A 23,084-nucleotide genomic window follows, 5' to 3' on the forward strand; every position below is an offset into this window, starting at 1 on the left:
TATTGTATGGATTATGAAGTTTTCCAGTCTGAGTGATGAGAGAAAGAATGGTTTCCAGTCTTGCATGAGGTCTGAGGATTCTAAGGTCTGAACTTTATAACTTTAGAATGTTGTTTTCCTGGTCTTTTGTAGTTTCCTTACATGTGTGCACTGATGAGTACTTGGCTGAATACTCCAGGAACACTCTCATTACACTAATAGAGTAAGAACTCATTACCACTGGAATGGAACCCAGACATTCATGAGGAATCTGCCCCATGACCCAAACACTTTCCACTCGGCCCCACCTCCAACACTGCAGGTTGAATTTATTTTCTTTCTTTCTTTTTTTTTTTGGCAGCCATAGGATTTATTAGAATGTGCCTTATTAATACAGGTGCTAGGGCTTGCCCATGGTGCATTTGATGTATAAAGCTCGGACATTCTGCTAATTCTTCTGGAGCAATGACACCAAAAAGTTAACAGCCAGGTGGATATTGTACACCAGGTCATCGTCTGTCATCTTCACATGCCCAACGACCACAGCCAGACAACAGACCCTTTTTTATCCGGAACTTGATTGTGGGCTTTCACCTCATCAACTTTGGCCACCATGTTTTCGTTGTGTGTCAGCAAGGAAGAAAATCTGTCAGCCTTACTTAGGCCTGGGCCACGGATTCGTGGAATCTGCTTCATAAGAGACTCTGAGACCAAAAAGGCTTCATACTTCTTGGCCAGCTTCTTGACTAGCTTCTTATTTTTGGTGAGTTTCTTCAGTGCCTCGATGTCCATGTCGGGGATGTGCGCAGCCTGGGCCTCGCCGCAGTGCCGCTGGTCCCAGGACACACACGGGAGAACTTGGGGCGGAGGGTGGACTTAAGCCTGAAGGTGCCAGAGAAGCGTTTGTCCTTCTGAGGATCATAGTTCTCCAGGCAGATCTGCGGCTCCACGGTTTCCAAAACCTTCCGGCGGCGCGGGTGCTGGTTCCCTCACCGCTACGTAGGTGTCGCGAGAGAGACTTGGCTGCTCGTGGCCGCTCGCACCCCGATAACCGGAAGAGAGCTGGGGGTCGAATTTCAACGTGAGATTTGGAGAGGGACAAACATTCAAACTGTATCAATGGAATACCCTTCAGCCTTAAAAGTGATGGAATCCTGTCATTTACAGCAACGTGAATAAACTTGGGGAACGTGATGCTAAGTGAAATAATCCAGGACAGAAAGACAAATACTTCATGATCTCACTTATATGTGAATGCAAAAAGCTTGAACTCACAGAAGCAAAGAGTAGAATGATGGTTGCCAGTGGCTGGGGGTGGACATGAGGACGGCAGGAATAAGGAGATGTTAATCAGAGGATACAAAATTCCAGTTAGATAGCATGAATAAGTTCTGAGCATTTATTGTAGAACATAATGACCATAATTAATAATAATGCATTATATAATAGAAAATTGCTAAAAGAATATATTTTGTGTTCTCACCCCCAAAATGTTAAGTATATGTTCATTAACTTGATTTAATCATTTCACAATATGTGTGTGTGTGTGTGTGTGTATATATATATATATATATCAAAACATCATGTACACCATAGATATATATAATTTGTGCTTGCCAATTATACTTTAATAAAGCTAGGGAAAAATAAAATAAGAAGAAATTATATATAAATGCCATTATTTGATATATTTTGTCTGGTTTTTGGTTATTTCAGGTGGGACAGTGTATCTTCACCTTGGCCAGAAGCAGACATCCCTTGTACCATTTATTTAACTGCTTATTTGCCCAACTAAGTATAAGGCCTCAGGTTTCTTCTGCTTTGTAAATCAGACTGCCCAAATTAACTTCAGCTCCAGCAATTCCTGCCCATCTTCCCTCCCACCACCTTCTATCTGCTCATTCTTTCTTTGTGTTGTGTATTAATTGCCTTGCTAAAGAACCAGTGCTAATGAACTAATATATCTTGTATTCTAAACCATTGAATTTTTCAGAAAATTTTAGGAAAATAACCCTTTTTCTGCTTATCATAGTAAAAATGCTCAGTTTAAGGAGAATGTGTCAAGAGGAATTTAACAATCATCTGTAATTACACTATTCAGAGAGAAATACTGTAAATGTTTTATTTTATCTCAGGATTTTTTATATGTGCAGATGACCCTCGACTTACAATGGGGCTAAATTTCAGTAAACCCATTGTAAGTTGAAAATGCATTTAATACACCTAATCTACTGAACATCATAGCTTACTTAGCCTGGTCTACTTTAAATGTACTCAGAATGCTTACATTAGCCTATAGTTGGGCAAAATAATCTACCACAAAGTCTATTTTCTAATAAAGTATTGACTATCTCATGTAATTTGTTGAATACTATATTGAAAGTGAAAAACAGAATGGTTACATAGATACTTGAAGTATGGTTTCTACTGAATGAGTATTGTTTTTATGCCTTAGTAAAGTTGAAAAATTTTGAGTTGAACCATGGTAATTCGGGGATCATCTGTATCTATATTTTAATAGAATCATATAAATATGCATTTCTGCATCCTGTTTTTATCACTCAACATTTTAGTAAACTTTTGCTATATTATTGAAACTTCTTTGAAGAGCAATTTAAATGATTTCAGAGTATTCCATTTCACTATAATCACAATTGAATCTTTTCTAACATTATAATATATATATAAATAATACTATACAGATTTTTTTGGTTTCTCTGATTATTTCTAGAATAAAATCTTAAAATGGAGCTACTAGACTAAAAGGTATAAGCCTGTTTAAGGCTCTTAGCTAATATCATCACTTTTTTTCCTCCAGTAATTTTATACGAATTTTTTACCACTACCAGTAGTGCATAAAAGCACTTATCATATTACTTTCATAGAATATCAAAATAGCAGGGACTGCCTAGATTGAAGAAAGAAAAATTTATTCATAAGAAATTATTTAAATCATGGAAATTTCAGGTGCTATAGTTGATAGTACCTCCAAGACCTCTGGATGCAGTTGTGTAGTTTGTACGGAACACCTAAGGTGGCTAAGGGAGGCTTAAATCCAGTTCATGTTCTGCTTTCCAAATCAAATACCTATAGGAATTTTTCTAATTGAAATGAACTATAAATGCCAGTGGTGGCCCTGATAGTTACCGTTTATCCCTGTAATTACTATGTGTCTGACACTGTGCTAAGGGTTTTAAACATATCACATTTAATCCTCATAACAACCCTATGTGGAAAGTATTATCATTTTCATTTTAAAAATGAAAAAAAAACCTTGAGGATTAGAGAATGTATGTAGCCTGATTTAAGTCACAGAATTATTATGTGTTGTAGTCTAAATTTAAATTAGATTTATCTGATTCCAAACAAACTATGTTATATTGTCAGAGACAGATTTTTAGTTAAGTATTAGCTATTAAGTATTCCTCAAATATCCCGTTAGGTTTTGTAGGCAAGTAAATTGATCATGATTTCCTAGTCACTAAAAAAAATAATACAAAGTAACATGATTGTTTAAAAACCTTTGTACTTTGACTTGGAATTAAAATTCTCTACTTTAATTAACCAATGCGTATTGTGAAAAATTGTTTGACTAATAATGAGACGAAAATTTAGGAAATTAGATAGTGTTGGAAAAGCATATTCCCAATAATGCTTTCCACCTACTGCTATGTTTTGTGATGAGACCACTTATAGAATAGTGCATGCTCACACCCCTTAAAGAAAATTATAGCCATGTTTAATTTCAGTAGAGAGCAATGGCAGAAGTACTGTGGACACCATAGTGACCTGGTAGGAAAATGATTCATTTAATGTCTTGCTAACCTTTTTCTCAATGATAGCCACACTGGATTATTACTGTAATCCTTCTTTTTTTTTTTTTTTTTTTTTTTGAGACAGAGTCTCACTTTGTTGCCTAGGCTAGAGTGAGTGCTGTGGGGTCAGCCTAGCTCACGGCAACCTCAAACTCCTAGGCCCCAGCAATCCTACTGCATCAGCCTCCCTAATAGCTAGGACTACAGGCATGCGCCACCATGCCCGGCTAATTTTTTCTATATATTTTAGTTGGCCAATTAATTTCTTTCTATTTATAGTAGAGACGGGGTCTCACTCTTGCTCAGGCTAATTTCGAACTCTTGACCTTGAGCAATCTGCCCGCTTCGCCTCGGCCTCCCAGAGTGCTAGGATTATAGGCGTGAGCCACCTCGCCCAGCCATATTACTGTACTCTTTAATGAAACTAGTGACAGCCAGAGTTATTCATTAAAAGGAGATAATTTGCCAGGGTCTACCATACCTATTTTGTAATCTCCATTGGCTTTTCCTTGATGTAAGCCACTACTTGGAGGGAAGCAAGACCCACAGTGGAATATCATATTCTTTCATTTGTCATTTGTCTTTCATCAGCTGTATTCTATTAGTGGAGTGTAACTCAGGAGGTCGTGTTGCTTCTGCTTAAATGTTATATTCATTGATATTTGACCCTTGGGAAAGAGGTAGGTTATCCATAAATGCTGCCACATCTAACCAGCTCAGGTTATAAATATTCTCTCTGTTCTCCTCAACAATAATAATGCATACCTTTTTTGGGTTCCAAATAATTCTAAACTAATTATTTTGTTAAAGGTGCAAATCATTGACATTCTACTTTCTGATAAAAAGTTAAATATAGAGGAAATACTTGTTATGGTTATGAAAGGAAAAATATGGTTATGCTGTTTGCCTTAATTAGTTTAAGAAAAGATGTTTGTAAATGTGTTTTTTTAATTTTAAAAATAATTATTTTTAATTGATGAGATCTCACTCTGTAACCCAGGCTGGAGTGCAGTGGCACTATCATAGCTCACTGTAACCTTGAACATCTGAGCTAAAGCAATCCTCCTGCCTTACCCTCTTGAGTTGCTAGGATTACAGGTGTGAGCCACTGCATCCAGCTAAATGGGTTGATTTCTGTGTTTGGACTTCTCATGGATGTTATGTTTTGGATAAATAGGTCAACCACAAATCCAGTCAAGAGTACTATCACCAAGATGGCAGAGTAGGAGATACCAGCTTTTATCTTTCCACACAAAAGCAAATATAGACAGATATTCACAAACCAAAATAGTCCAGGGAGGGCTCAAGGGACCATGAAAGAATCTGTAGGGAAACCGTGGAGCAAAAATACCCAGAGAATATTCGCATAGAAAGAATTACTGGTGACATCAGTTTACCTGAAGTACCAGGAGATGGCTAGGAGCAAAGAAGAAAGGCAGAGGCTATTGGTATCAGCCATCTGGTGGGAGCCAGAGCAATTAGGCAAGAGAAAGAAATAAAAGACATCTAAATTGGAAAGGAAGAAGTGAGATTCTCTGTTTGCTAACAACATGATCTTATAGAGAAAAAACCTTAAAGACTCTGCCAAAAAAAGCTAGAACTAATGAACAAACTTAACAAAGCTGCAGTCACAAAATCAACATACAAAATCCGTAGTGTTTCTATACACTAACTGTGGACCATCCAAAAAAGAAAGGAAACAATCTCAGTTACAATAGCTGCAAAAAATTAAAATATTTAGGAATAAATTTAAGCAAGGAGGTGAAAATTTTTATGAAAACTATGAAACATTGATGAAAGAAATTAAAGCAAATAAATGGAAAGATAGTCTGATTTGTGGATTAGAAAAATTAATATAGTTAAAATATTCATACTACCCAAAGTGACCTATAGATTCAATGTTATCCTCATCAAAATTTCAATGTCATTTTCTACAGAAAAGGAAAACATAACCTTAAAATTTGTATGGAACTATAAAAGACCCCAAAGAGCTAAAGCAATCTTGAACAGATAGATTAAAGCTGGAGGTATCAAACTACCTGAGTTGAAAATCTACTGTAAATCTTTATTTAATTTTTTTGTTTGTTTGTTTTATAGAGACAGGGTTTTGTTCTTGCTCAGGCTGGTCTCGAACTCCTGAGCTTAAGCGATCCTCCCACCTTGGCCTTCCATAGTGCTAGGATTACAGGCAGGAGCCCCCACATCTGGCCCATACTATAAATCTTTAGTAACCAAAACAGCATAATGCTGGCATAAAAACAGACATGTAGACCAATGGAACAGAATAGAGAGCCCAGAAATAAATCCATGTATTTATGGTCCATTGATTTTTGACAAAAGTGACAAGGACACACCATGAGGAAAGGACAATCTCTTCAATAAGTGGTATTGAGAAAACTGGATATCCACATGCAGAAGAATGAAAGCAGATGCTTATCTCAAACCATACACAAAAATTAACTCAAAATGGATTAAAGACTTAAATGTGAGACCAGAAAACTGTAAAACTACTAAAAGAAAAAAAGAAAGAAAGAAAACTCTATAACATTAGTCTGGGCAAAGATTTTTTGGATATGGTACCAAAAGCACAGGTAACAAAAACAAAAGTACACAAAAGGGAACTAAAAACTTTCTGCACAGTAAAGGAAACAATCAGATTGAAAAGACAACCTAGGAAATTAGAGAATATATTTGCAAACCATAAATTTGACAAGGCATTAATATCCAAAACATATAAAGACTTAAAACAATTCAATAACATGAAAAGAAATAACCCAATTAAGTCCGGGTCCAGTGGCTCACGCCTGTAATCCTAGCACTCTGGGAGGCCGAGGCAGGTGGATCGCTCAAGGTCAGGAGTTCAAGACCAGTCTCAGTAAGAGCAAGAGCTCATCTTTACTAGAAATAAAAAGAAATTTCTTTCTAAAAAGAAATTAACTCAAAATATACAGAAAAAATTAGTTGGGCATGGTGGCTCATGTCTGTAGTCCCAGCTACTTGGGAGGCTGAGGCACAAGGATTGCTTAAGCCCAGGAGTTTGAGGTTGCTGTGAGCTAGGCTAATGCCATGGCACTCTAGCCAGGGCAACAGAGTGAGACTCTATCTCCAAAAAAAACAAAAACAAAAAAAGAAAGAAAGAACCCAATTAAGATTGGTCAAGGAACCTGAATAAATATTTCTCAAAAGAAAACATACAAGTGACCAACAGGTAAATGAAATATGCCTAACCTCACTAATCATCAGGGAAATTCAGATCAAAGCCACAATGAGATATCACATCATAGCTGTTAGAAAGGCTATTATCAAAAAGATGAAAGAAAACAAGTATTGGAGAGAAAATGGAGAAAAGAGAACACTTATATATTGTTGGTAGGAATGTAAATTAGTATAGCCATTATGCAAAGTGGTATGGAGTTTCCTCAAAAAAATAAAATTAGAACTACCATCTGATTCAGCAATCCCATTATTGGACATATATCCAAAGAAATTAAAATCCATATGTCATACAGATATCTGTACTCCCATGTTCATTGCAGCACTATCCACAATAGCCAAGATATGCAATCAACCTAAGTGTCTATTGATGGGTGGATGGATAAAGAAAGTGTGGTGCATATACAAAATAAAATGCTGTTTGACTTTTAAAAGAAAGAAACTCAGAAACAGGAGTAAAATGGTGGTCATGAGAGGTTGGGAGGATTGGGGAGATGTTAGTTAAAGAACACAAAATTTCATTTAGAAGGAATATTTTAAGAAATCTATCATACATCATGATGGCTGCAGCTAATAATATATTGTATATTTGAAAATTGCTAAGGGAGATTGTAAGTGTTCTCACCACAAAAAATGATAAGTACGTGAAACAATGCATGTGTTAAATAGCTTGACATATCCATTCCACAATGTATGCATATAGTAAATCATGTTGTACACCATAAATTTATACAATTTTTACTTATTAATTTAAAACTTAATTAAAAAATCCAGTCAATGGTATGTGTTGATCCCTGGTGGAAGGTAGAATTTGGGTGTAGTATAAACTCAGCATCTTTTTCTTGAATGGTGTATGTCTTGAAATAATAGATTGATTTAGTTAACAATTTGGGGCTTCAGGTTTAGAGTAAAGGAAAGTTATCTTGAAAGTTCCAGGTTAGAGTAAAGGACATTCATCCTTTGGCTATCATGTAGCTAGAGATTACACTTTCTTTGATTTACATTCTAGGCTAATTATTTATAAAATTAAGCAAAATTTGGGAAACTTAGGAAAGGATTATTCTTATCAGTTGGCATACCTTGATAACATTTCTGACATTTTAAGGTTATTATTCCTCAACATTATGATATCTTGTGGGGTTTTATTTTAATATTTAGTTTAAAGAATAAGATAAAGAGGCTCTAATAAAGATCAGGAATGTCCTTCAGGAAGAGTAGGTCTAAAAAAAACAAAAAAAGATCAGGAATGCATCTACCTGAAAGACAAATACAGTGATGGCTCTTTACATATAACCTTAAATCGGGAACAATATAACATCTAATGTTAAAATAATTTAAATCATACATGCATAAGGTTTGCATCTTGATGTGCCTGAAACATATTCCACGTTACCCTGGCTTTCATGTTCTTTAATTTTTCTATTAGATTAGAAGTTATTCATTTTGGGGGCACTAAAGAAATTTTAACTTAAACTGCCTCATATCTTTTAATCAGAATTTTCCCAAAGCAAAAAAGTAAAAATACAAAAGTTGCTGTGTTTCATTAGTTTCATTCTTTTGAATGTTGCTACGCTGAGAGCTCTGTGTGAAATTATTAGAAGACAAGTTTTCAAATGGTTGTAAAAGAAGATGCATATATGGGGACTCACTCAAAGGGCATTATTTAAAAAAGAAATTTTCCAGTCACCCAGATCTCAGGGTAGCTATGCCCATTCAAGGATAGAGGATCTGCCATCTGTGTGATTATTTTTACGTCTGAACTTTTTTCATACACCAGAGAGACTCAAAACTTTCAGGGTCATTTGCCCAGCATGTAGTAGAATGTCCTGTGCAATACATTCCAATTAATATGGCCATGTTCAATGGTCCTGTACCACCAATGATGTATAACTGCTTTCCACTTGGCTTTATATGGCACTTCTTTGTTGCAGCTGCAACCAGGTCTATCGCCCCTTTGATAAAAATTTCAGTTACCCCAGGGAGAAGCTTTCAAGTTTATTAAGCATTGATGTCTGCACATTTGTTCTTCTTTGGAAGAGCAGATCAAAAGCACGCTTTCTAAGGAAGTAATCTGATAAATTAGGATAGCACTTGGGGACTTTGGCAATAATGTTTTTCTGCAATTGAAACCTAAGAACCTATGTCAACTGACTAGACTATTATGAACTTCTTAGTATTTAACAAAAGTTTCTATCTTTTATTTTTTTGAAAGTAAATAGGGCTCCTTGATTCTATTTAACCAATTCTTTAGCATGCTGTGTCATTTTGGTTGCGGTTAGGAAAACTTCAGTCTGGGTTTAGAGATATTAATAGAAAATGGACAATCAAGGAAGAAATCAATTAGATGATCAAGTTGTGGTACAGGGAAAAGCTCATGGTGTTCAGTCCCATCTTGAACATTAGCTTATATAAAAACTTGAGCAAGCCACTTAATTTTTCCAGGTCACCGTTTCCTCATCTTTGAAAAGGGAGGATTGGCTAGGTGATGTGGAAGACTTCTGCTGAATCTGAAATTCTCTTATTCTACATCTTAGACAGAATGTGACCAGACACTGACAATATCTTATATTTGCATATAGCCATTTTTACTTTGCATCTCTGGCCTGCTTCGATTCCAGGTTTATTAAGTAGTTTGGCAATGGAATAATATAGTGCTGTTTTATCTTTGGATTGAATGAGATTTTTCTGAAACACTAGTTAAAGACAGTGTAGTACTACTTTCATAAAGGAGACTAGACAGAGTCTTGTTTCTCCCAGGGTCCCAAGCTACTAGAATTTCAGAAAAAGAACCAGATTCCTTTTGAGAAAATTATCCCTTCTCTCCTCTCCCCCCATACACATAAAAGAAATTCAGATTTGTCTGTAGCTGATGGGACACATTTTGCATTCTGTGTTTGTCTGAATCTGAGGGCTGCCCCTGTTATTAGCACTTTCAAGGGTTTAGATTGAGACCTTTGAATTCCAATTGGTGGGATTTATAATTTTTTAAATTGTTTTATATTTTATTTTATTTTTGAGACAGGGTCTTGCTCCATCACCCAGGCTATAGTGCAGTGGCATCTTCATAGCTCACTGCAAACTCAAACTCCTGAGTTCGGGAGATCTTTCTGCCTCAGCCTCCCAAGTAGCTGGGACTACAGGCATGCACCACCATGCCCGGCTAATTTTTTCTGTTTTGGGGCATCTTGCTCTTGCTCAGGTTGGTCTTGAAGTTCTGGCCTTAAACAATCCTACCTCCTTGGCCTCCCAAAATGCTAGCGTTACAAGCATGAGCCACCCCACCTGTTCCTAATTTGTGGGATTTAGATCCTTGGATGGGGTACCTGAATGAAAATGCACACAATTTATTGCTTGTAGACTGAATATAATTCCTTGTAGTGTTTTGTCAATGGATGCTTAAAATGTAAACACTACATGTAGAGATTCTCAAAATGTCTTAGCATTAAAAAGTTGGAAACTATTTTGTAGACCAATTCTTTCTAATTTTTTTTTAAAGTGATAGAGTCTCATTGTGTCACCCAAACTGAAGTTCAGGCTACAACTGTAGCTCACTACAGCCTCATACTCCTGGGCTCAAGCAACAAGCAATCCTCCTGCTTCAGCCTCTTGAGTAGCTGGGATTACTGGCATGAACCATGTGCCTGGCCAATTCTTTTTATCTTTTTTTTTTTTTTCTTTTTAAGTTCTGATAATTGGGAGTCAAGTTGGGACAATGTTTTCCTTTTCCTCCTCCACCTCCTCCTCCCTCTTCTTCTTAATTACTCATTACTTTTATATTTTTGTTTGTTTGTCTTTTGCATATGGGAGTCTCACTATTTTTCCCAGGCTGCAATCCTCCTTACTCAGCCTCCCAAGAAGTTGAGACTATGGGGATAGCCACTGCACTTGGCTGGGGCCATATTTCTTTATGATCTTAATAAGGTTAAATATTACAAATATAGGGATAATAGTATTAGAAGCTTTTTCTTGACAGATAGGTATTTAGGAGCCAGGTTTCTAATCTCAGGTCTTCAGCAATTTATTTCTGATGTTGGCTATCCACTTATTCTCTCCCTGTTTTCTTTCTTTCTTTCTTTCTTTCTTTCTTTCTTTCTTTCTTTCTTTCTTTCTTTCTTTCTTTCTTTCTTTCTTTCTTTCTTTCTCTCTCTTTCTCTCTTTCTCTCTTTCTCTCTTTCTCTCTTTCTCTCTTTCTCTCTTTCTCTCTTTCTCTCTTTCTCTCTTTCTCTCTTTCTCTCTTTCTCTCTTTCTCTCTCTCTCTCTCTCTCTCTCTCTCTCTCTCTCTCTCTCTCTCTCTCTCTTTCTTTCTTTCTGACAGCGTCTCACACTGTTTCTCAGGCTAGAGTGTCTTGGCATCAGCCTAGCTCACAGCAACCTCAAACTCCTGGGCTTAAGCAATCCTCTGCCTCAGCCTCCCGAGTAGCTGGGACTACAGGCATGTATCATCATGCCTGGCTAATTTTTTCTATATATTTTTAGTTGGCCAATTAATTTCTTTCTATTTTTTTTAGTAGAGATGGGGTCTTGCTCTTGCTCAGGCTGGTCTCGAACTCCTGAACTCAAACGATTCTCCCATCTTGGCCTCCCAGAGTGCTAGGATTACAGGCATGAGCCACCGTGCCCGGCCTGTTTTCTTATCTTTTATAGTATACCAAACCCCTATAAATGTTAGTTTCTTAAAGTGAATTGAAATGTAGAATTTGAAATCATATAAATACATTTTGTATACTTGGTTGTGTTAAAATCCACTGATCTTGAGCTTGGAATGAATCTTCTACTCACCCAACATCATTCAATGATCATTGGGAAAATATTGTCTCACTGACTTATTCATATTTTCTGAATGTTGATCCATTTAATTATTCAATATAAAAAATTATTATTTTTTTGCTTCCCCTAGATTTCAAGAGCATATATATAAAAAAATTAGTTTGTTAATATTACCACTGATCTCATAAAAAAAGCCTATAAGTGTTGAGAAGCTATAAAATTCATAGTGACAGGTTTCCAAAATTTTAATTTTCTCTTGAAGGCCTGGATTTTATTTTATTTTACTGTTTATTTATTTATTTTGAGATAGGGTCTTGCTCTGTTGCCTGGTCTAGAGTCCAGTGGTGTCATCACAGCTCACTGCAACCTCAAACTCCTGGATTCAAGTAATCCTCCTGCCCAGCCTTCCAAGTAGCTGAGACCACAAGTGTGTCCCACCACACCTGTCTAATTTTTATATTTTTTGTAGAGAGGGAGTCTCACTGTGTTGCTCAGCCTGGTCTCAAACTACTGAGCTCAAGCAATCCTCCTCCCTCAGACTCCCAAAGTGCTAAGATTACAGGCGTGAGCCACCATGGCTGACCAAGACTCAAATTTTATCATGGGCAATAAATGCCATCTGTTATTTACTTTGAAGTCACAGGTTTGCTTTATCCATTAAAAAAAAAAAAGTCTGCCAAATACCCAATCTGAAAATTCATCATTTGTCAGTCTTTTTTTAAAAGTAAACATGATGTTTCATGAAAACATAAGCTGGCTCTGCTTCTAACTTAATTGCATAAGTTTTTTTTCCCCAGAAACAACCATCACATCTCAATATGCAGTAGACATGCTTCATGTGCACTTCCCATTTTGTCATACAGAATATGAATAAGACATGTACTCGAGGGTCTAGATTTAATACAGTTAATCATTTTATTGCTTTATAAAATATATTCTTAAGAGAAACTGGCACTTTATTTTTACTGTGAGTGCATGGTGGTAAAGAATGTGACAATTTGTTTTACGGAACCCACCATTGCCTTAGCACCACTGGTAATTATTAAACATAATGAAGGAAAAAGTAACATCTTAGTTTTATTATAAAAATAGCTTTAGCCTTGCAGACTTCTTGAGAGGGTTTTGGAGATCCTAGGAGTATGTGGATTGCGTTTTGAAAACCTCTGGACTAGAGTTCATTACTATAGTCTTGACTTTTCCCATTCTGTTGTCAGAAGAAAGGGCCAGGTTCTCACTGCTCCATTTCCCATGAAGTTGCTTCATCAAAAGTAAGAAATTATTGACACTGAGAACTACTCATTAGAAGGAGGGACCCACTTTTTAATGACTAGATTGCCCTGTCTTGCTGACTGAGACAGAATTTAATAGCAGTACCTGACTGAACTAATGTAGTCAGTACCTGGTGAGCAGTACATAGGTGCTTTCTTCTCACTATACTTGTCTCTTTTTCCAAGGTGAGATAATAATAAACAGACCTTTAATAAATTCTTGGTACAGGAGCAAGACCAGAATTTGGATTTGATCTGAAGCCAAAGCCAGTGTACTTGGCCACTACCTTATACCCATCTCTGTAAAATCAGTGATTCTGGAAGACAAATATATTTAAGGAGCAGCGGATTAGGTTGCTGGTAGTAGAAACAGACTCCATAGACAGCCTTGGAAGAGTTTAGTACTAACATAAACTCAAAAGATTTGGGATGGAACTGGACGAATTTTAGCAAATGCAGCAAATAGAATTTTTTAACCATATACAATGTACAACATGGCCTGGTGGTTAAAAGAGCAGGCTTTGAAAGCAAACTGTTCAAAGCCCAAAACTATAATTTACCAGATTTTGGGCAAGTTACTTAGCCTCTCTATGCTTCAGTGTACTCATTTGTAAGATGAAATGATGAGGGATGATTATGATAATAATGCTACCTACAGAGCCTTCAATAAGTAAGTAGTGAATGGTCTCATAGATAGGAAAACACATGGTAAACATTAGTTAATCTCAGCTATTATAGTTATTTGCAGTGCTGGGCACATGATAACCATGCAGTACAAATTGACAAAAAAATTTTTTTTTTGAGACATTGTCTTGCTCTGTCTCTGGGCTAGAGTGCAGTGGCATCATCATAGCTCATTGCGACCTCAAACTTCTGGCCTCAAGCAATCCTCCTGAGTAGCTGGGATCATATGCACATACCACCACACCTGCCTAATTTTTCTTTTTTCTTTTTTGTAGAGATGGGGTCTTGCTCTTGCTCAGGCTAATCTTGAACTCCTGGCCTCAAGCAATCTTCCTGCCTCAGCCTCCCAAAGTGCTAGGATTACAGAAGTGTGCCATGGGCCAAAATTGGCAATTATTGTTTAACACACTGCCTCTTGCTTCTGATTATTGGTGCAAATACAAGCTTCATTTGTTTTTCATTTATTTGCTCTGCAGCAATTTACTGAACACCCACTATGTAAGAGTCATAGTCCTAGGTGATGAACTTGGTCTGGTCCTATAGTTGGCAGCTCCAATATAGCTATTATTTCCATTTTACCATAGATGCTAGAGAAGAGAAGTGGTATGAGCATTTTCCACAGGCTTCTTCATATCATGCAATTCATGTCAAGTGTACCTCACATTTTCCTCTGTTCATTTTTTGGGGGGGATGACAGACAGGCTGCTAATAATTGCATCTTGATCCTCAGGTCAACATATTAGGTCAAGCAAACATAAATGGGAATGTAAGTATCTCCCATTTTCTGGTATTATCATAGAAATTTAATCCAAAAAGCACTTTACATGATATATAGCTCTTTTATAAAAGTTTTTTAAACATAAACTAATTTTACACTGATGATTACAAATATATTTTTTGAGAAGATCTCTAATCCGTTTTCCACCATGTATGATGCACTTCGTGCTTGAAAGTTCCTTAAGAACTGCACATATACAGATGAAAATGGAGTTCTTTACTATTATCTTTATCAAAAATAAATTTTCTGAGAATGTGAAATTATCCATACAAATCCAAGAATATAAATGCTAACAATTTGTTCACTGAGACTGAAAATAAGATTTGAAAAATTAAAGGAGATAATCTTTGAGTGGAAGAAAAAGCTAATCAATTTTCTTTGACAGCTTTTAAACTTCATTTTTCCTGAAAGTTTAAATTCTTCCTAATCTTAGCAAATACTACAACACATAAAAATCATAGTACAGGTGTACAGAAAATGTGTCTTTAAGGTTTTATCATTGACAGATTTGAAAATTGAATCATGTTTTAAATGTATTGGGAGAACTCCCCATGTCAAATAATCCTGAGATGAATCATTCTAGTAAGGAATTCTAATGTTAACCACAGAAAAATCTTCTCAAAATTACATTTTGAGTGTCTAAATTTGTGTATTTCATGCATTTTAAGGCAAGATATGTTATATTAATAGTAGAAGCTGTTGTAAAAGCATTTCTTTTTTATTTATCAAGTTAGAGTTGCAGCATAAGTCATTCTGTTGTAAAATATCCTGAAGGAAATAAAACTATAATGTGAGTCATGAGCTGCTTTAGCTGCCAGTGCTAGAATTAAATTTAGTGTGGGAAAATTCTTTCCCTGACCTCAGCACCATTCAATACTGCTGGTCACTATCTCCTTCTTGAATGTGCTCTTCTTTTGGCTTGTATAGATACTTGTCTCAATTGTTTCCTTCTTACCTCTGGCTGCTGCTTCTTCAGAGTTGGTTTTTGTTTGTTTGTTTTGGCTTGTTTTGTTTTTTCTGTCTTCTCCTTCTCTACCTTTAAGTATCTCTACCTCTAGATATTAGAGCTCTTTAGGTCATATTTCTGGGGCTGTACTGTTTTTAGATAGCCAGACTACATGGATCCAAATCCTGGTTTCAGTGCTTAGACTCATGATAGGCAAGATTTAAACTCTGTGTGCCTTAGTTCCTAATATATAGAAAGGAGATAATAATAATAATAGTACCTACTTCATGGAGTTATTGTGAAGATTAAGTACATACATTTAAGGAATTTAGAATAGTGCCTGGGTACATAACAGGTACTCAGCATTTTTAATTGTTTTTATTCTGTAATATTAATATATTCTTTCCTTAAGTATTGCAACAATTCCTATCCATATGCTGATAAATCCTAACTTATATCTCTATTTAAGATCTCTCTTCTGATATTCAGACTTTATATCTAACTATTAGCATTTTCACTTGGATGTCTCTCAGATACTTCAATTTGTACTCAGAACTGAAAATTAAATTATTGATTTCCTTTTTTCTAGGTCTCTTCCCCTCAAAACTAGATCCTCCTCAAAACTTTACAATGCTAACAAATGGCACTCTTCCTCCCCAGTGCAAATAGAAGAGGACAGTCATTTAAAAAAAATTTTAACTTTAAAAGTTTTTAAATAATTATTTTGGGTACATAGTATTATGTATTTATAGGTTACATGTGATAGTTTGATACATATGTGTAATACATAGTTTTATACATATGTGTAATAATCAAATCACAGTAATCATCACCTCAGGCACTTATCATTTCCTTGTGTTATGAACATTCAAATTCTACTCTTTTAGTTACTTTGAAGTATACCCTAACTTATTGTGGACCATAGTCAATTTGTTGTGCTATAAATTATTATTCATTGCATCTAACTATCTAACTATATTTTTGCACACATTAACCGTACCTATTTTCCCATCTCCCTGCTATCCTTCCTTGCCTCTGGTAACCATCATTCTACTCTCTGAATCCATGAGGGCAATTGTTTTAATATTTAGCTCCCACATATGAGTCAGAATGTGTGAGATTTGTCTTTCTGTTCTTGGCTTATTTCACTCAACATAATGTTCTCTAGTTCCATCCATGTTGTTGCAAATGACAAGATTTCATTCTTTTTTATGATTGAGTAGTATTCCATTGTGTATATATACCACATTTTCTTTATCCATTCATCTATTGATGAATACTTAGGTTGATTCCAAATCTTGGCTATTGTTAACAGTACTGCAATAAATATTGGTTGCCTGTGTTTTGGGGCTATTACTCAAGAAATCATTTCCCAGAACAATGTCCTGGAGCATTTTCCCAGTGTTTTCTTTTAGTAGTTTCATAGTTTCAGGTCTTAGATTTAAGTCTTCAATTCATTTTGATTTGATCTTTGTAAATAGTGAGGGTCAGGTAGTTTCATTCTTCTGCATATAGTTATCCAGTTTTCCCAGCACCATTTGAGGAGACTATCTTTTCCCCAACATATGTTCTTGGCACTTTTGTTGAAAAAGAGTTCACTACAGATGATTGGATTTATTACTGGGTTCTCTATTCTCTTCCATTGGTCCGTGCATCTGTTTATATGACAGTACAATGCTGTTTTGGTTGCTGTAATATAATTTGAAGTCAGGTAATGTGATTCCTCCAGTTTTGTTCTTTTTGCTTGGGATGGCTTTGGCTATTCTGAGTCTTTTGTTGTTCCATACAAATGATAGGATTATATTTTATATTCTGATGAAAAATGTCATTGGTGTTTTGATGAGGATTGCATTGAATCTGTATATTGCTTTGGGTAGTATGGACATTTTAACGATATTGATTCTTCTAATCCATGAGCATGGAATACATTTCCATTTTTTTGTGCACTATTATATTTCTTTCATCAGTGTTTGATAGTTTTCATTGTAGAGATCTTTCATTTTTTCAGTTAACTTTATTCCTAGGTATTTTATTTTATTTGTAGCTGTCATAAATGGGATTACTTTCTTGATTTCTTTTTCAGAATGTTTATTGTTGGCATAGAGTAATGCTGCTGATTTTTGTATGTTGATTTTGTATCCTGCAACTTTACTGAAATTATCTATCAGTTTTAATAGTTTTATGGTTGAGTTTTTAGGTTTCTCTAGATATAAGATAATGTATATCATCTGCCAACAATGATAATTTGACTTCTTCCTTTCCAATTTGGATGCCTTTTCTTTCTTTCTTTCTTTTTTTTTTTTTTTTGTTGTATTTCCTAGTGAGTTGTTTTTTTTTTTTTTTTTTTTTTTTTGGCATATTATGGGGATACAGATTTTAAGGTTTCAATAAATGCCCTCCCCCCCATTTCTTTCTCTTATCCAATTGCTCTAGCTAGAACTTCTAATAATATTTTGAATAACATTAGTGAAAGTGGACATCCTTGCCTTTTTCCAGATCTTAGAGGAAAGGTTTTCTGTTTTTCCTTGCTCAATATGACATTTGCTGTGGGTCTGTGTTATAAGGCTTTTACCATGTTGAGGTATGTTCCCCCCATACCCAGTTTGTTGAGTGAGAGTGTTTATCATGAAGGATGTTGAATTTTATCAAAGGCTTTTCAGCATCAAATAAAAGGCCATATAGCTTTTATCTTTCATCCTGTTTATATGATGTATCACATTGATTGGATATTTGTATATTGAAATATCCTTGCATCCCTGGGATGAATCCTATTTGATCATGATGAATACTCCTTTCAACATGTTGTTGAATTTGGTTTGCTAATATTTTGTTGAGGATTTTTGCATCTATGTTCATCAGAGATATTGGCCTATAGTTTTCTTTTTTTGCTGTATCTTTGTCTGGTTTGGGTATCAGCATTATACTGGCCTTGTAGAATGGGTTAGGGAGTATTCCTTCCTCCTTGATTTTTTGGAATAATTTGAGGATGGCCTATATTAGTTCTTTGAATGTTTGGAAGAATTTAGCAATGAAGCCAATGAGTCCTGAGCTTTTTTCTATGCTGGGAGGCTTTTTCATTATTGCTTCTCTCTTGTTATTTGTTATTGCTCTATTCAGATTTTGGAATTCTTCCTGGTTCAATCTGGGTAGATTGTATATCTCCAGGAATTTATCCTTTTTTTTCTAGGTTTTCCAATTAATTGGCATATATTTGCTTATGGTAGTCTCTAATGATCCTTTGGATTTCTGTAGTATCAGTTGTAATGTCTACTTTTTCATCACTGATTTTATATATTTGGGTCTTCTCTCTTTTTTTCTTAGTCTGGTTTGTCAATTTTGCTTGTCTTTTCAAAAAACAAACTGTTGATGTTTTGTATTTTTTGTTTCAATTTCATTTATTTCTTCTCTGTTCTTTATTATTTCTTTTCTTCTACTAATTTTGGATATGGTTTGCTCTTGTTTATCTGTTCTTTAAGATACATCATTAGGTTATTTGAAGTTTTTTTTACTTTTTTGATGTAGGCACTTATTGCTATAAACTTTCCTCTTAGTACTTACTGCTTTTGCTGTATTCCATAGATTTTGGTATATTGTATTTTCATTTTCATTTGTTTCAAGACATTTTAAATTTTTCTTCTTAATCTCATCATTGACCCACTGGTCATTTAGGAGCATAATGTTTAATTTCCATGTGTTTGTATATTTTCTAATATTCCTCTTGTTATTGATGTCTACTTTTATTTCATTGTGGTCAGAGAAAATACTTGAAATGATTTGAATTTAAAACAATTTTTTAAGACTTGTTTTTTGGCCTAACATATGGTTGATCTTTGAGAAAGATCCATGAACTGAAAAGAATAATGTGTATTCTGCAGATATTGGAGAAAACTTTCTATAAATATCTATTAGGTCCCTTTAGTTTGTAGCACAGGTTAAGTCCAATGTTTCTTTGTTGATTTTCTGTCTGGATAATCTGTTCAAAGCTGAGTGTGCTGTTGAGGTCTCTAATTATTACTGTATTGGAGCCTGTCTCTCTCTCTCTTTAGCTCTGATAGTACTTGCTTTATATATGTGAGTGCTCCAGTGTTGGGTGCATATATATTTAGAATTGCTATATCTTTTTGCTAAATTGACCCCTTTGTCATTATATAATGACCTTGTTTGTCACTTTTCTATAGCTTTTGTCTTGAAATCTATTTTATCTGATAGAAGTATAACTACTTCTGTTTTTGTTTGTTTGGTTTCTATTTGTCTGGATTATCTTTTCCAACCCTTTATGTTCAGTCTATGTGTGTGGTTTCTTGTAGGCAACATATAGTTGGGTCTTTTTTTTTTTTCAATCCATTCAGCCTCTGTGTCTTTTGATGGGAAAGTTCAGTCCATTTATATTCAATGTTATTATTGATAGACAAGGATTTACTACTTTCATTTTGTTATTTGATTTCTGGTTGTTTTCTGGTCATCTCTTTATTCCTTCCTTCCTGTCTTCTCTTGTGTAAAAGTCATTTTCTATGGTAGTATGTTTTAATTTCTTGCTTTTCATTTTTTGTGTATCCATTGCATGTTTTTTGATTTGAGGTTACCCTGAGGCTTGCAAAAAATATTTTATAAATAATTATTTTAAACAGATGACACCTTAACTATGCTTACAAACAAACAAATAAGGGAAATTGAATAAAAACTTTACCTTTAGCTTCATGCCCCACCCTTTGTTTTTTGACTTTTTGTTGTTTCCATTTATATTTTTATACTATCTCTTAAAAATTTGTTTTAGTTATTATATTTGATAGGTTTGTGTTTTAGTCTTCCTTCTCAAGATATAAGTGGTTTATGTACTGCAATTACAGTGATAGAGTATTCCGTATTTGTGTATTACTGTTACCCATGAGTTTTATAACTTCAGATGATTTCTTATTTTTTGTTGCTATCCTTTTCTTTCAGATTGAAGAATTCTCTTTAGAATTTCTTATAAGGCAGGGCTGATATTGATGAAAAACCTCAGCTTTTGTTGGGGAAGCTTTTACTTCTCCTTCATGTTGAAGGATATTTTTGTAGAATATAATATTCTTGGTTTAAGGTTCCCCCTCCTCAGCACTTTGAATATGTCATGCCTGTGGTCCCCAACCCCAAGGTTACAGACTGGTACCAGTCCGTGGCCTGTTAGGAACCTGGCCACACATCAGGAGGTCAGTGGCAGGTGAGCAAGCGCACCTTCATCTGTATTTACAGCTGCCCCCATTACTCACATCACTGCCTGAGCTCCATCTCTCATCAGATCAGTGGTAGTATTATATTCTGTAGGACCATGAACCCTACTGTAAAATCTAATGCCTGAAGATCTGAGGTGGAGCTGAGGCAGAGACACTATTGCTGAGGCACGGCTACAAATACAGATTACTATTAGCAGAGAGGTTTAACTACACAAAGACCATAATAAATCAATTGCTTGCAGACTCATATCAAAACCCTATTAGTCAGTGGCAAGTAACAATTAAGGTGCATCTGGTAGCAGGCTTTATAATAACAAGTGAGCATCTTACTTCAATTGTAAAACTGCATCTGGTGGTAGGCTTTATAGTGGCAAGTGAGTTGATGTACTTCAATTGTACAACTGAATCTGGTGGCAGGCTTTAAGTCAGAATCTGACACTTATTTTAGTCTGTGGGTGTCCCATCCATTATTTTATTTTCCACTTCCATCCGCACCTCTTTCTCACACTGCACACTTTTCTTTGCTACAGTTTTGGTAAGCCCACAAGCTAACACTAGCAACAATGAGGAAAAAACAAAAGTTGCTGGAGAGTTTCTTTGAAAAGGAGGAAAGACCCAATGATGAGACAGCAGAAGACTCTAAAATTGCCAACAAAATGAAAGTTGCATTTAAAAGAAAATACCAAGACTTCCACTAAATTATGGGTTCATTGCAACAGGTGATTCACATTTTCCATGCCCACTTTGTATAATATGTGGTGATCAGCTATTCAATGAAGACATGAAACCTTCAAAACTGCTTTGCCGCATGGAGACCAAGCACCCTGCATTACAAGATAAGCCTTTGAGGCCGGATGCAGTGGCTCATGCCTGTAATCCTAGCACTCTGGGAGGCTGAGGTGGGTGGATGGCTCATGGTCAGGAGTTCAAAACCAGCCTGAGCAAGAGCTAAACCCCGTCTCTACTAAAAATAGAAATTAATTGGCCAACTAAAAGTATATAGAAAAAATTAGCTGGGCATGGTGGTGCATGCTTGTAGTACCAGTTACTTGGGAGGCTGAGGCAGTAGGATCGCTTGAGCCCAGGAGTTTGAGGTTGCTGTGAGCTAGGCTGACGCCACAGCACTCTAGCCTGGGCAACACAGTGAGACTCTGTCTCAAAAAAAAAGATAAGCCTTTGGAGTTTTTCAAAAGAAAAAAAATGTGAACATGAAAAACAGAAGCAATTATTAAAGGCCACCATTTCATCAAGTGGGTCTGCACAGAGCACATAATTCTTAGTGGCTAACCACATTGCTAAAGCTAAGAAGCCTTTTGGTACTGGTGAAGAGTTGATCCTGCCTACTGCTAAGGATATTTGCCATGAACTTTCAGGAGAGGATGCGGTTCAAAAGGTGCCACATGTTCCTATTTCATCTAGTGCCATAACTAGATGAATTGGTGAAATATCAGAGGATATTAAGGCACAATTTTTAGAGAGGATTAATGAGTCACCATGGTATGCAATCCAGGTTGACGAGTCTACCAGTGTTAACACCATGCCAACAATACTTGTTTTTGTGTGATATATTTCTCAGGAGGATGTGCATGTGGATACGTTATGTGAACTTTTGTTGCCAACCAACACCATAGCTTCAGAATGCAAGTCTTTGAATGGTTACTGAATTGGAAACCTGAATTCAGGAAAACTGAATTGGACGTTTAGTGTTGTTATATGCACTGAAGCGCCTGCCAAGCCTGGATGGCTTTCTGGTTTCACTACATAGCTATAGGAGGTCACTTCTGAATGTGAGTCTACACAATGTGTCTTTCATAGAGGAATGCTGGCTAGCCAAAAAATGTCACCTGAAGTAAACAGCATTTTGCAGCATGTAATTAAAATTATCAACCACATTCAAATATATGCCCTTAACTCACATCTGTTTGTGTAGCTCTGTGAGTAGATGGACACAGAGCACATGTCTTCTTTTATACACAGACGTGAGATGGCTTTCTAAAGTTAGGTCACTGGCCAGAGTTTTTGAGTTATGAGAGCCACTCCAGAGATTTCTTTTAGAAAAACAATCACCACTGGCAGCACATTTCAGTGACACAGAATGGGATGTAAAACTCGCTTACTTGTGTGACATATTCAACCTGCTCAACAAACTCAATCTGTCACTTCAGGGGAAAATGACAACTGTGTTCAGGTCAGCAAATAAAGTGACTGATTCAAGCCAAACTGGAATTATGGGGGTGATGAGTGAACATTGGGATTTTTGACATGTTTCAAACATTAGCAGAGATTTTGAAAGTGACTGAACCAGAGCCTCCTTTCTCCCAGATGGTGCATGATCATCTATTTCAGCTTTCAAAAGCAAAAAAGACCCCTGAACTGGAAAGAAATATATCCATGAACCTGTTTGTGAATAATCCAGGTAAATCG

The 23,084-nt window shown here is 35.8% G+C and overlaps 1 pseudogene; it reads right to left on the bottom strand.

The window, feature by feature from the left end:
• Window positions 1-379: 379 nt before the first annotated feature.
• The window catches only part of LOC105855806 (large ribosomal subunit protein uL1 pseudogene), a 43,013-nt pseudogene continuing 20,308 nt past the window's right edge, over window positions 380-23,084 (bottom strand).

Source organism: Microcebus murinus, chromosome 1 (assembly GCF_040939455.1).
Source record: "Microcebus murinus isolate Inina chromosome 1, M.murinus_Inina_mat1.0, whole genome shotgun sequence".
NCBI classification, from domain to species: Eukaryota; Metazoa; Chordata; class Mammalia; order Primates; family Cheirogaleidae; genus Microcebus; species Microcebus murinus.